At 37.8% G+C, this 14,564-nt stretch overlaps 1 long non-coding RNA gene across 1 annotated transcript; it reads right to left on the bottom strand.

Moving 5' to 3' along the window:
* Positions 1–544: 544 nt before the first annotated feature.
* Positions 545–4,541, bottom strand: LOC128027143 (uncharacterized). The gene is made up of 3 exons (XR_008186633.1): positions 4,287–4,541; positions 2,096–2,244; positions 545–653 (listed from the first exon to the last, which is right to left on the bottom strand). It is a non-coding gene; the product is annotated as an uncharacterized LOC128027143 (long non-coding RNA).
* Positions 4,542–14,564: the final 10,023 nt, after the last annotated feature.

The following is a 14,564-nucleotide window of genomic DNA, read 5'->3' as shown; positions in this document are numbered from 1 at the left end:
TGTTAAAAATTTATTGTAATTTTACAGGAAATTCCTGGCAACTAATTGCCGTGAATTTACAGCAAGTAATATACAGGTAATATATTGTTTTTTTAATACAATAGAGTCCTGTATTTTTACAGCAGTGCTACTGTGATTAAAGTAGCATTATTACAGTAAAATGCTGTAATTTATTTTAATTTCCTGTATATTTACTGCAACTCAGTTGCCAGGAATTTCCTGTAATTTTACAGGAGACAATTACAATATTGTAATTCAAAATAATAAAATACTGCAATTTTCCATCTTCCAAAATTAAAACCAAAACAATGGCAACTTTTTTTTTTTTTTTTTATTAACACACTATGCAACATCACATATTACAAACTTATTTTATCTTTTTTTTTTTCATACAAATAAAATTACAATTTCACTGAAGAATCTAGCTCACTTCCAGACGTCCAGACAGTCTATCATCAGGGGGAACATGGTAATAAATAACAAAAGGTCCCAACCAGTCTTGAACTGGGGAAGCTGTGGGGTGTGGGTGGGCATCAACACTAGCCCATCAACTCAAAGCCCAGGAGTCTTCTTAATAAGGTGCAGACAGGTGCGTTGATCCCCCGTCTCTTCACTGCTTTGCTGACATCTTGGAATCGATTCCACAAAAAGCTCTGAAAAAAAGAGAGTGAAAACAAGTTTTCATATCAGGTAATGATAAATACTGTGTAAAAAAAAAAAACATAAGTAAACTTTCATTGTAGTAAAAAAATGACGTTGATGTATTTATTTAACATCAACACATTTAACAACATAACATTTAGAATTACATTGGCTTTTACATTGTTTTTCTTAAATATATAATGTCACTGTATGCACTGTAAATTGAATGTCGCTTTGGACAAAAGTGTCTACAAAATGGGTCATATGACGTTGCTAAAAAGAACATTATTTTGTGTATTTGCTGTAATGAAATGTTTAAGCGGTTTAAGGTTAAAAAAACACATTATTGTTTCTCCTCTACAGGTACTCCTCTCCTCGCCTTCTGAAACGTGTTGATTTTTACAAAGCTCATCGTTCTGAAAAGCGAAGTGTGCTCTGATTGACCAGCTATCCAATCTATCTATCATGTGACTGAAATGTTATGCCTCTTAACATACTGTGCCCTGTCCGGCCGAAGCAACGAGACAAACATTTAAATATAATGTTTATTTCATTATAATGTCAAAACCCATTATAAATGTGATATAAACATGATTTCTAGTCGTATTCTCTTTTGGAAGGCCAAACAAAGTAGTTTCCCTTTTTAAAGAAACAGTGTTTAAGAGTGACGCTTCAATTCAAACGAACGAACAAACATATGAGAGCAATTTCAAAAGCATAAAGAGCTGTCTGTTCTGCTCTCTTTAGCTCTCGATCGACCTGGATGTTTTAGGCAATATTAAAATCCTGACGGGGACGTGTCCCGTATGAACGGTGCATATGGCCACCCTGTACAGATCTTCTTCATTCACCAAGAGCTTGTAACACTCCAAAGAGAAAGGAAAAAGTAAAATCACATCTAATGACTTGAACCCCCAAAATTTACTTAATGAAAATTGTAATGTTAAACTGCTGTCTGTCAGACTTCTCTGTGTTTACATAAATGTCTTGCAGGGCAATACCAACTCTATATTAGACACTTAATAGCATTAGCTTTTTCTCCATCCAGCTTTTTAATGCACATTTTAACATTTTGAAAACAAACAAAAAAATCCTGAATGGAAACGGTTCAAATTCACAGAAAATATTCTAATGTGAATAAAACTTTTTATGTGGATTGACTTGCTAATAAATGCAACATAAATGCACATTTGTTGCAACTCTATCGGCTGTTTTAAGTTGCCCCTTAAGTTTTGATCCCACATCGTTTCATGACTACTCTCCTGTCCATTTCCAATTTACATAAAAGAGCTGATGGAAATGCTCTCCAGTTATAGGGTTTCTTTGCCAAATTTCTACGAATGCGCTTAAAAGGTGCAAAGGAATTGGATGGAAACCTGTCTTTTGACATCAATGCATAGAGTATATCATAGAGTCTATTTTCTTTGTAAGTGTGCAAACAGTTTTAACATACCTTTAGTGCTTGAGGCCTCTTTAGGATACTGTTAGTTAGACACGTAGACAGCGAAGGTCGCTGCACTCCATTCAGAAGGTTGTTGTGGGGCCCCATCACAGTTGTCCCTTCCAAAGACATCATCCATTTGTCTGCACTTAGTGCCTCTCCTGAAATGCATACACAATATGATAACTAAAAGAGCACTAGAACCCTTCACTACACACGCATGAGTGGCAGTATTGGCAGAATTGGCAAAAGTACCAATTTTATCAGGTGGGAGACAAAGTTATGGTATGGTTTTTCCTAATTTAGACTAGGCATTTTAAGGATGCAATAGGATTATGTTGAATTACAGCCTTTCCTTTCTTCTTTGACATATAACCATATGACAATTGTGGGGGATGTGGGGGTTTTAACACCCACACTTTTCCCAGTGAGAGGGTTCAACACCCGCACTTTTTCTACAGTTTTTCCGCAGTTTTGCACAAACGCCTTACTACAGTCTCTCCTCCGTTTCTCTAACCGCTGTGTGTCTGTCTGCGCTCGCCGCGGCTGCCTGCTCCTCCCTCCCTCTCAAAGGAAACCGGCTTTGAGTGTGACCGGCTGATGATTGGCTGTTCTGCCTTAAGTCCCGCCTCTCTTGGGGTGTTATTGGTTAGCTCGTGCTGAGGAGGCGGGAACTTATGGTTATGGTTATTTACATCTCCCTTTTCAAGTTACTTTGAATGAGTGTTTATGCTTTCGAGTTTTTTTGGGAAGATGTTCTGTTATCGTTTTGTTGACATGTCAAGTGTTTTCGGTATTATATGTAGTTTTTTAGACTAATGCTAATTGCTATTATTGGGATATTGTTCAGCAGCTATTGTTTGCATACCTGTTGAAGAACTATGAAAGAAAATTTTATATTATTTTAATGTTTAAAAACAGTAAATTGTTACATTATTTATACCACCAGAGAAAAAGCTTTGTGTGGGCGTTTTTGTTCTCTCCCCTTTTCTGAGTTTTTTTTTTTTTTTTTTTTTTTTTTTTTTTCAGCCAAATGCTGCAAGCCAAAATCCGGCACGACACCGGAGAACTTTAAGCCCTGCATTTCGTACCCCTTTGTCAATGTATTTATCATTTTTATTGTTTATAAACAAATCACATCCATCCCCCACACTTTTGAAAAGCTTGCTACGCCACTGGCTTAAAGCAAGCAAACGTATGTTCCATCTAGCAGCAAGTGTGCAGCTGATTCTGCGGAGTGTCTACATCTGTTCCCGCGCAGTCTTTTCCTTCTGCCTTGACCGTTCATGACCGTGGTACGGTTATGCCGCGTTTCCACCGACCCCACCTCATTTCAATAAGACGAAATATGATATCAAACACCACTGCCTCCTTTCGTTCTCATTTTAATTTGTTAAACATATTAATAGCCGCAGAAATGAAGTTCAAGGAAATGTGTAACGTTAGGCCTTCATAATATAAAACAAAATATTATACCAAACAGTACCCTATTGTTTCCTTTTTTTCATTTTAACATATTAAAAGATTAACTGAATAAAGACCAAAGATTACCTGTTCGGTTCACCCAAAACGAATTATATTTTATGCTTTACCACTAAAGAGACATCACAGCCAGCGGCAAATGTCAGAAGGTCTAGCCGAGTTGAGAGTGCTCCCGACGGATTAATGATCACTGAGCTCCCGCTGATCGCGTGGAGTTGACCGTCTCCGACATCAGCGAAACACATTTTTTAATAGACGCAGTCTTTATAAATAAACCGCATATTTGAGTTTTAAACAACTACATTCTCGCCTGAAATAGTTAAAACACTATACCTTTCATGACACGATGACAGTAATATTTCAAAAATTATCAAAAGAAACGGCGGTTGAAATTACAATGCTGCATTGCCACTCCCGAAAGTTCAGTAACGTTACCTTTGAACAAGTACCTCGCGAGCAGGGACTTTCTGAGGGGCATTTTTTTTACCCATAACTTTATTTAGATCATGGAAGCTGCGGTGGAAGCACACCGAGTTCCAGCTCAAAGTCCATAGTTTCTGGGTAAAGTTCTTGCGATGTAAATCTGGATAGAGTATGAAGACGCGATTTTAACTAACTTCACCCTATTCCACTGAATTATACCAAATGAAACAATCAGCACTCACTCAGATAACCAGTATTAATATATAAAGACTTATAAAACAAATTTTATGTTACATACCTGAGACATGTTCTTTCTTCCAAAAAAATGTTAAAATACTTCTGGTACCGTCCGTTGGCCGCGTAATTTCAAAATTCAAACAGCAGCGATCCCACAATGCTATGCGGTTGCTGTAAAAAAATGCTTCTACAGTGTAGTTACAATAATTTTACAGGACTGTCCGTTAATTTCCCATCATGCATTTGGATTTACAACAAAAACATGAATACAGTGCGTTGTTGTAAAATTTATTGTAAAAATTACATCAATTGCTAACAGTGTATCTATCTATCTATCTATCTATCTATCTATCTATCTATCTATCTATCTAATTCAATTCTTTCTTTCTTTCTTTCTTTTTTTTTTTTTACCTTGTATCTTCAACTGAGATTTTTAAATGGATTGTTTGGAACACAACATTTATATTTCTATTTTATGATTCTGTCATGATTCTGCCCTCGTGTCCTTGATTTTTCCTAGTCTTGAGGCAGGATCATGACAGACCCGTGTTTTGTGTACAAGCACATGGCCTTGCCTTTGGGCCATGTGCTTGTGTTGTCTCGTTCCCTTGCCCCGCCCCCCTTGTTAACCTAGTCGTGTCTTGATTGTCCCATCTGTGCCACCTGTCGTGTCTTGATTGTTCCCCCTATTTAGCTTTCCTAGTGTGCTCTGTCTTGCGTCGGTTCATTGTGTTCCTCATATGTGTTCCTACCTGTCAGCCTTGTGAAAGAGTATTCCCCTTTGAGATATTGTATCCTGTATAACCGTGAGTGTTATTTGTAGTTAGTGTTCTCCTGTTTTGAGTCTTTGTTTATCTTGTTTAATCAGTCCTATTTAGTATTTGTTGTATCTGCCCTAGTCCTGTTTTCCCCCTCGTGGGTTTTTGTTTTCCCTTTTTGTAAATAAACCCTTTTGTGTTGAGAATCCTGTCTGCACTTGAGTTCCTCCCTACCAATCCCTGACAGAATGAACCGACCAAAAAGGAACTCAGCAGGCAGGAGGTCCTCCGAGCTCCAACACCTGTTGGAGTTCCGGAGGCAGTGCTGGACGTCATCCCCCACCAACAGGAAGGGGGTCACCCTCCCATACTCGCCTGAGGGGGAGTGGATCCTCCAGAATTATGCCCGGCTGTGGGAGAGCCTCTCCCAGGAGGAGCCACAGAGGTCCCCCCCACCTACCCAGCTACCAACGATCCCAGAGGGTCGTGTCCTGGCCGTGGCAACCCTGGGGGATCAGGCAAGTCCCTCCCAAGATCCTGAGGCACCTCCCACTACCTTAAGTCTCCCCAACAAGCGAGGGAGACGGTTTTCATGGGAGTCAGCTTCAGAGTCTTCGGCGTCCGAGGCTGCCCTGCCCGAGACCGAACTTCCCCAACCCGTCTCTGTCCCAGCGGTGACCTCTGCACCGCGGCCTAGAAGGAAGAGGAGGAAGAAGGGGTCTCCCGGTCCTGCGACTCTGTCGCCTCCTGCAGCGGTGAGCGTGCCCGAGCCAGCAGCGGTGAGCGTGCCCGAGCCAGCAGCGGTGAGCGTGCCCGAGCCAGCAGCGGTGAGCGCTGGCGTGCCCGAGCCTGCAAAGAAGAGAGCTGTATGCAAGTCTGCAGTCGTGAGAGTGGAGGAGAGTGCCGCGGCCGACTCTGCAGCAAAGACTCTAGTACAGTCTGTCTCATCTCGTAAGGAGATGCCAATTATCCTAGCTGCTAAAGCCTTTTCAGATTATTTGTCTAGTCTTGTCCGGATCCTAGAAGTCCCCGTCAGTCCTGTCTTGTCCCCAGACCCTGTCCCCAGAAATCCCGAGTGTCCTGCCGTTGTCTCCCCGTGTCCCGTAGATGTCGTCTCCCCGTGTCCCGTGAGTGTTGCCCCGTGTCCTGCTGATGTAGTCATGTGTCCTGTTGATGTGGCCCAGTGTCCCGTTAATGTTGCCCCGTGTCCCGTAGGTGTCCCGTGTCCTGTTGTCCCCCCCCGTGTCCAGTAGATGTTGTCCCCCCCGTGTCCAGTAGATGCTGTCCCCCCGTGTCCAGCTGTCGTCTCCCCGCGTCCTGTAAGTCTTGCCCCGCGTCCCGTAAGTGTTGCCCCGCGTCCCTTGTCTGCTCCTGTCAGTTGTCCCGAGACCCCTCCCCGCCCCTCACCACCCAGACCTGCCCGTACCCCCCGTCGTCAGCCTTCGTCCTGTCCTCCTAAGATTCCTACCCCACCTACCCTCCCTGGTCTGTCCCCCATGAACTTTGTGGTCCTGCCCCCTCCCCTTCCCTGTTTGGTTTTTTTGATTTGTCACCCTAACCCTGCCATTGTGTACTCATGTTTGCCATTGTTGTTCTTTGTCATGTCTTGTTGGTTTGTGTCTGTGTCCCAGTCTGTCATGTCAGTCATGTCCCGTGTTTGATGTTCCCTTGAGGAGCGTCTGGAAGCTGCTCCTTAAGGGAGGGGTTCTGTCATGATTCTGCCCTCGTGTCCTTGATTATTCCTAGTCTTGAGGCAGGATCATGACAGACCCGTGTTTTGTGTACAAGCACATGGCCTTGCCTTTGGGCCATGTGCTTGTGTTGTCTCGTTCCCTTGCCCCGCCCCCCTTGTTAACCTAGTCGTGTCTTGATTGTCCCATCTGTGCCACCTGTCGTGTCTTGATTGTTCCCCCTATTTAGCTTTCCTAGTGTGCTCTGTCTTGCGTCGGTTCATTGTGTTCCTACCTGTCAGCCTTGTGAAAGAGTATTCCCCTTTGAGATATTGTATCCTGTATAACCGTGAGTGTTATTTGTAGTTAGTGTTCTCCTGTTTTGAGTCTTTGTTTATCTTGTTTAATCAGTCCTATTTAGTATTTGTTGTATCTGCCCTCGTGGGTTTTTGTGTTCCCTTTTTGTAAATAAACCCTTTTGTGTTGAGAATCCTGTCTGCACTTGAGTTCCTCCCTACCAATCCCTGACAGATTCAGCATGTCCAAAATGCAAATTGTTCATTTCATCTACATATTTCATGGTGCAGACAACCTCTTTTATCAATGAAATGCATAAGTCATTTACAGAATGAATCAAGAAGGAAATGCAGAAATTCCAGAATAACTCCTCCTTTTGTGCTTTCATGAAAGCAAGCAATGTCTTTGAATGACATAAGTAAATAATGAATTTAAAAATGTGGGTGACCTATTCCTTTAAGAAGATGGTCCTGAGCTACATGATTGTGTCTCAAGGCATAAAGGACTTTATTCTCTATTGCTTCTGCCCCTGTGCCCCTTTCATTTTGTTTATTAAGTTCCCCTTGACAGCTGATGGGTCTCCCTGTATTTCTGAATCCCTTCAGGAGATTCCTTTCTTTCAAGCTTAAATGTGAATGTTCAAAATCAAATGTTATTGGGGTCTGGAGCCAGCGCTCAAACGCTCTTGGCGAGAGCATCACAGGCATGGACTCAAGTCCACTGACAGCCGTGATTTGGTTTTGCAACTGCAGGGGGAAAAATTTAATTAATAAATGAAATCAAATCAGTCTGGAGTGGGTTAATCTGAATTATTCATGATGATCTCCTTCACCCTGTATAATTCTCCCAGTTTTTATATCTTTCACAAAACAAAATGTGCCAACAGACTCAAAAATTCAGGGCATGATGACAACTGATAAAATATTAATTGCCTTTCAGTTGTTGCAGCTGCCATCATCTTCTCCTTACTAATCGTCCCTAAGCTGAGGCAACCACTGCTTTAGTTGATAGGTCATTTCAACGGTCAACGTTGGGAACATTACATCAAAAACTGGTGCATTACAATGGTGTATTAATGTAGTTAACGAAGACTATGATTGTTGACAAGCTTTTTTCCCATAAGACCAGACGAAGAAGAGACGACAATAAGGTCAATAAATCAATCAATCAGTCACCTTTATTTATATAGTGCTTTAAACAAAATACAATGCGTCAAAGCACTGAACAACATTCATTAGGAAAACAGTGTGTCAATAATGCAAAATGATAGTTAAATGATAGTTAATCATTGAATTCAGTGATGTCATCTCTGTTCAGTTTAAATAGTGTCTGTGCATTTATTTGCAATCAAGTCAATGATATCGCTGTAGATGAAGTGACCCCAACTAAGCAAGCCAGAGGCGACAGCGGCAAGGAACCAAAACTCCATCGGTGACAGAATGGAGAAAAAACCTTGGGAGAAACCAGACTCAGTTGGGGGACCAGTTGTCCTCTGACCAGACGAAACCAGTAGTTCAATTCCAGGCTGCAGCAAAATATGTCAATAAACAATAACTATGACTATATCAACATGCAATGTCATTGACAAAATAAGACGAGACTATGATATACTATAAAAAAAAAAAAAAATGATAAAAAAAAAAAAAAAAACTTTATTTTTTTTTCCCAAAAAGGAGACAAAATGTTTTTGTGGACTGCTCTACCTCTATACGCAAGCTTTCATGAGTGCGTTTGCCAAAAGTTCAAAAGTTCAAAAGTTCAAATCCCATAATCAGGTCTTTACTATTACAAGTATACATTTTCTGCCTGGTGTTTTGTTTATTTGAAGCATTGCAGAAGTCCCACCACCAATTATCTGAAAACGCCGACAAGCAAGCTGAAGTTTTGCGATCTACATGAAAATGGTTAAAGTGCAATGCCTGAAATGCAAAAGTAAATTTCTCAAATGTCAACAATCATTACGATTATAAATTTGAGCAAAATCATTTCAGTTTAACCAATATACAGCATGATTAAAATGTGACTAAGATTTGACTAAAACCTTACTAAAATCCTCACACATTTACATTTACATTTGCATTTAATTCTTTAGCAGATGCTTTTATAGTGACTTACAAATGAGAACAATAAAATCAATCAGATCAACAAGAAAACAACAACAGTATGCTACAACAGTATACATTTCATTGACTTATACTTGACGAAACAAAAACAGGACAAGTTTGACTTAATGATATCTAACATTAACATTTGATTAAGAATAAATAATAAATGGCAGCCAAAATGAATACTGCTGTATGATTAATTAATAATAATTTATATATATATATATATATATATATATATATATATATATATATATATATATATATATGAGCAATTCCAATCTCATTGGAAAAACATGCTTGTGGCATTATTTTGTAAAATTATCTAACATTGCTTCTTGCGGGTTTTACAACATTTTAAAAGTGTAATGTCTAGTAAAATAAGCATGTTAAATTTTACATAAATGTGGATCTGACAAACTTTTATCACATTGGTTGTTGTACTAAAAACTAAAAGGATATTGCTCTATCCCTTTCAAAAATAATGTACCACTTAACCTAAACCGTTTAACCACTAAATGTATTGTGACTCATGTTTCATGAACTTACTCTTGAGTACTTCTCATTGCAAGTGAATGATGCACCAGGTAAGTTATCAAGCAAGTTTACTGCATCAGAAAAGCCACACATAAAGAGATTGTTATTCAATACAGACATCATGTTGCATTAGTTTACAGACATTGGGAAAGTGTCTTGAGGCCATAACAAAAGACATAAAATATTTCTTACAACAAAAGGAACCACTAAAATAAATCTTTTCACACAAAAATATGATTAAAAGGCAGATTATTGTTTAATAAAGGAGCTGTTCTACTGCTTAGTGTTAATTTAAAATGGAATGATACATTTTTATAATAAAAAAAAAAATAATAATAATAATAATTATATATATATATATATATATATATATATATATATATATATATATATATATATATATATATATATATATATATATATATATATATATATATATTTTTTTTTTTTTATTTTTTATTTTTTTATTTTTTTTTTTTTTTCAGGGCAGCTCAAATCCACGTATTTTATTTATTCACTTATTAAATCCACACCACAACTTGATTCAACTGAAAAGGAGGTTTTAAGGCATACAGGTCAATGAATTAGAATGTTGTGGAAAAGTTAATTTATTTCAGTATCAACTCAAATTATAAAACTTGTGTATTAAATAAATTCACTGCACACAGACTGAAGTACTTTAAAGGGTACATAACATACACCATTTCACATAATCTCATGTTAATCATGAGTACCTATAGAGTAGTACTGCATCCTTCATATATACAAAAAGTCTTTAGTTTTATCATATTTATTAAAGACAAATACAGCTTTCCGATTTTTTCCAGAAAAAGTAGAGTTCCTAGAGGCATGCCATGAGCGGAGCTACAATACTGATGTTTCGTGATGTTTCCATTATCATATTTTCACTTATGTGCTGATTTCCAACAAAAAAACAGAAATCTGATGCAATTGTACTTACAGTCATCGACTGCTGAATTTAAATTCACTTTGACTGGTGCAGAGCCAGATCCGAAGTGCTGAGCGCTTGTCATACTATCACACCTATTCAGTATTTTCAGCCATTCAATGCTTATTTAAAATTTCCGACATTTAATTAGCAAAACCATACATTAACAGTTTGTAAAATATACAGTACACTGATGTCTTTGGAAAAGGCAATAATGATCCATACAAATATAATCTGACGACATGTTTTTATTGATATCATATACAGATTGTGAAGGTAACTAAAGTTTACTCTGCTTTTCTCCCAGTTTACCATGGGCTTACTTTTATGTGTTTTCGGGAGAAGAGGATGAATGTGCATGTTGTAAATCCCACAGCATGTATTCAGCGTGAACCAACATGGCGTCGTCCATCACCTTGTATAGATCAACTATCAACACGGTCGATATAAAAGTGTTTAAGCTAACAAATATATTTACTTGCACATATTTCTGAATCGGAATATCAGATATTTCCTAATATAGTGAGCATGTTTTGGGAACATTTTAAATAAAACAGGAAAAACTTTCCCAAAAACGCACTTATTTGGAGGCATTCTCGAACAAATCCTATGCAGTGCTGCCGACGGTTTTGAAGCATGTTGATTGTGTGCGGTCTCGCTCTCCTCCAGTCATTGTGTGCGTTGGTGCGCTGTTCTGAGAGAAATGCTCATATAAGGAGTTCCGTTTTCGTCTATGTCATTAGATTCACGGTCCAAAAAGAACCCCGCAGAAACTTGTACCAACCCGAAAGTAAGATTTTCAGCACAGAAATTATCAGTCATTCTTCTAAATTATTATTTTTTTAACTTTGGCCATGTTTTTTTTTTTTTTAAGTTTCAGTTGAACTACTGAAATAAATTAACTTTTCCATGACATTCTAATTTATTGAGATGCACCTGTACATTTTGGTTTAGGATGAAAGAAAACTATGTTCTGTTGCTCTGTTCTGTGAATCACTGATAAGCATGACATCATGCTGCAGCTTGATTCCTTTCGAACTTGCGTCTGATTCATTTTAACAGCATATGGACAGTTTAAAGGACAGGCCAGTCTTTCTCTTCTACACCTCCATCTGATTTGTCCCTCACATAATCAATATGCCCGATGAAAGGCACTTTTAGCCTAAAACCATGCTTTTGGAGTGAGCAAGCGAGAGAGAGAAACTCAATATTTAATATTTTCTTGTGAGCACTACACTTGCTATAATGGGTGTCTTTGCCGCTTTGCGAGACCTGAATACTTCAGTGCGTGGTTCTTGCAAAGGAACAAAAGGAGGCTTCTTCTGCACCACAGTGCCGTATCACTCATGACATCCACAACCGGAGACACAAAATATTCCGTAACTGGAATGTCATTTCCGTAACTGGAATGTCATTTCCCAGTGGACCAGCATCAAATATAAACATATAAAGTATCTGCAAGGCTCTGAAATGTTTTGACAATGGTAATTTAAATTTTTACCTTCACATTGTTTAATGTGAAGATGGAGATTGATGGTAATTCCCACTCTTACTGTGCACACGACACTGGTGATTCATGCCAAATCAGCTGTCAGGCTTTTATAAGACATCTGAAAAATAGAACAAATGTGTGTTACATGCAGACTCAACAAGAGCTAAATTGGATATGAGGTTCTAGATGGTGAACAAGCATATAAACCATTAAAACCATGACGCTTCAAAACCATTGCAAATTATTCGGTTCAACCAGTGATTGCAGAGTGCATATCAAACTGCAAAAGCCACATGATTTTAGTAAACAAGGTCTCAATACATCATAAGTTTGGTTAACTATGACAACAAGCTTCTATACAGTTTTTACCAGATCTTAGATCAGTTTTATATATTTGTATAGAATAGAATACAACACAATAGAATAGAATAGAATAGAATAGAATAGAATAGAATAGAATAGAATGAGCTTTAATTGCCTAGTATGAATACACATACAAGGAGTTAGTTTTTGTGAGAGAATCTTCCACAGTGTAACAGGATGACAGTAACAGAACAAAACACACACACACACACACACACACAAATAATAATAGAAATAGAAATAGGAAGTATATAAGGAATAAAAATATACAAATTGACAATTGTATGTACACATGTATAACAATAGACAGTTGTATGAACAGGTATATAATGTGCAAATTGAAATGTAGACTAAGTATGTGTGTTAGATAAATAAGTGTATGTGTGTATAAATAGTGTGTTCCACATTTATTGTTAAATAGTCATGAGATGGATTGCCTGAGGGAAGAATCTGTTCCTGTGTCTGGTCGTTCTTGTGCTCAGAGCTCTGTAGGGTCGACCAGATGGCAACCATTCAAAGAGAGAGTGTGCTGGATGTGAAGGGTCCAGAGTGATTTTGCCAGCCCTTTTTGCCCACTCTGGATGAGTCCAGTTCTTGGAGAGAAGGGAGGGCTCCTGTGGTAGGTTGAACTTCCCCAGCTGGCGAAGGAAGTACAACCTCTGCTGGGCCTTTTTAACAGTGGAGTCAATGTGATTGTCTCACTTCAAGTCCTGAGAGATGTTAGTGTCCAGGAACCTGAATGACTCCACTGAAGTCACAGTGCTGTTCATGATGGTGAGCGATGGGAGAGCAGGGGAGTTTCTCCTGAAATCAATGATCATCTCCACAGTTTTGAGCGTGTTTTGAACCTCCAGGTTGTTAAACCTGCACCAGACAGCCAGCTCTTTAACCCTATGGAGTCGATCCCCGCATATACACTTTATGAGGCATTTTCCCCTGATAACCCCAGAAATAACTTAAATTACACTTACAGCGGTGATCGTAGAGATAAGCGCAATACAACAATTGAATCTGTAAAGGGTCTACTTTTATTTTTAAACAGACATGATAACGACAAAACTTTGTGCACTTGTAAAATAAAGATAATAACTAGGTGTGCTGTCTGCAGCCTTGGTCTGTTGTGACCTTCATTTAGAAACGGTTCTTTAAAATTAACTGTAACTCAGTGAATACTCAATGAAGAGGCCTGAGAGATATATCTATATAAAGCTTACATGTCTACTTTTAAACTAAACAAGTGCTACTGAAAACAAATATTCTGTTATAAAGTCATCCATATGAAAACAACGCGATGTCCGTTTTTCACGTCTCCCTTCATTATCTCTCAATGCGACCACACCCACGTGCTGAACAGCTATTGAGATTATAATGTTTCACTTGAAGCTCGCAGCTTGTAAATGCCCAAACAACAGAAAAGAAAGCAATGAGAATGTTCTTCAAAAAAAAATATTTTATTTTTTGCTTCACAATGAGAGGAATAATACATAATTCACCCCGAGAAGATGTGATGAAGATTACCTCAGGATTTGGGTTTTGGATTTCCTCAGAAAAAAAAAAGAATGAAGCACTTTTTTTCAGCAGAGATCATAAACATGAGTAAGTCTTTTTTATGTATACAATTGTTCTAGTTTCACATAACATGTAAACATTTTACTAGTTAGACTTTTTCGAAACTATAATTCCTGACTAAGTGTATAATCAAGTGAAACATGAAGTTTCAATAACAATATACACTATACCAAAACCAACCACATACTGTACTTCAAAAGCTTGATATAAATAATAAAAATGTAGCAAATAAATGTAAATGTATCAAATGTAACAAACATTTATATATATATATATATATATATATATATATATATATATATATATATATATAATTTATTTATTTATTTATTTTTTATTTTTTTTTTTTTTGTATTTTTTTTTTTTGATAAAAAATATAATTGTTAAAAGGATTTCTGAAGGATTATGTGACTGGAGTAATGATGCTAAAAATCCAACTTTAAAAGTCAGCTTTGATTGTTCCTAATAAACTGTTTATCTGCACTACAAGTTAATATTAAATTATTTTGTGGGATAATTAAATATATTCTAAATAAACTACAAACATAAAATTATATACATTTATTTTGTCCTTACATTCTTCCTTGTAACTCTTCCCT

This window comes from Carassius gibelio, chromosome A14, assembly GCF_023724105.1.
Source record: "Carassius gibelio isolate Cgi1373 ecotype wild population from Czech Republic chromosome A14, carGib1.2-hapl.c, whole genome shotgun sequence".
NCBI lineage: Eukaryota > Metazoa > Chordata > Actinopteri > Cypriniformes > Cyprinidae > Carassius > Carassius gibelio.
The sequence above is the reverse complement of the archived record's forward strand: the minus strand, read 5'-3'. Positions and strand labels throughout refer to the sequence as shown.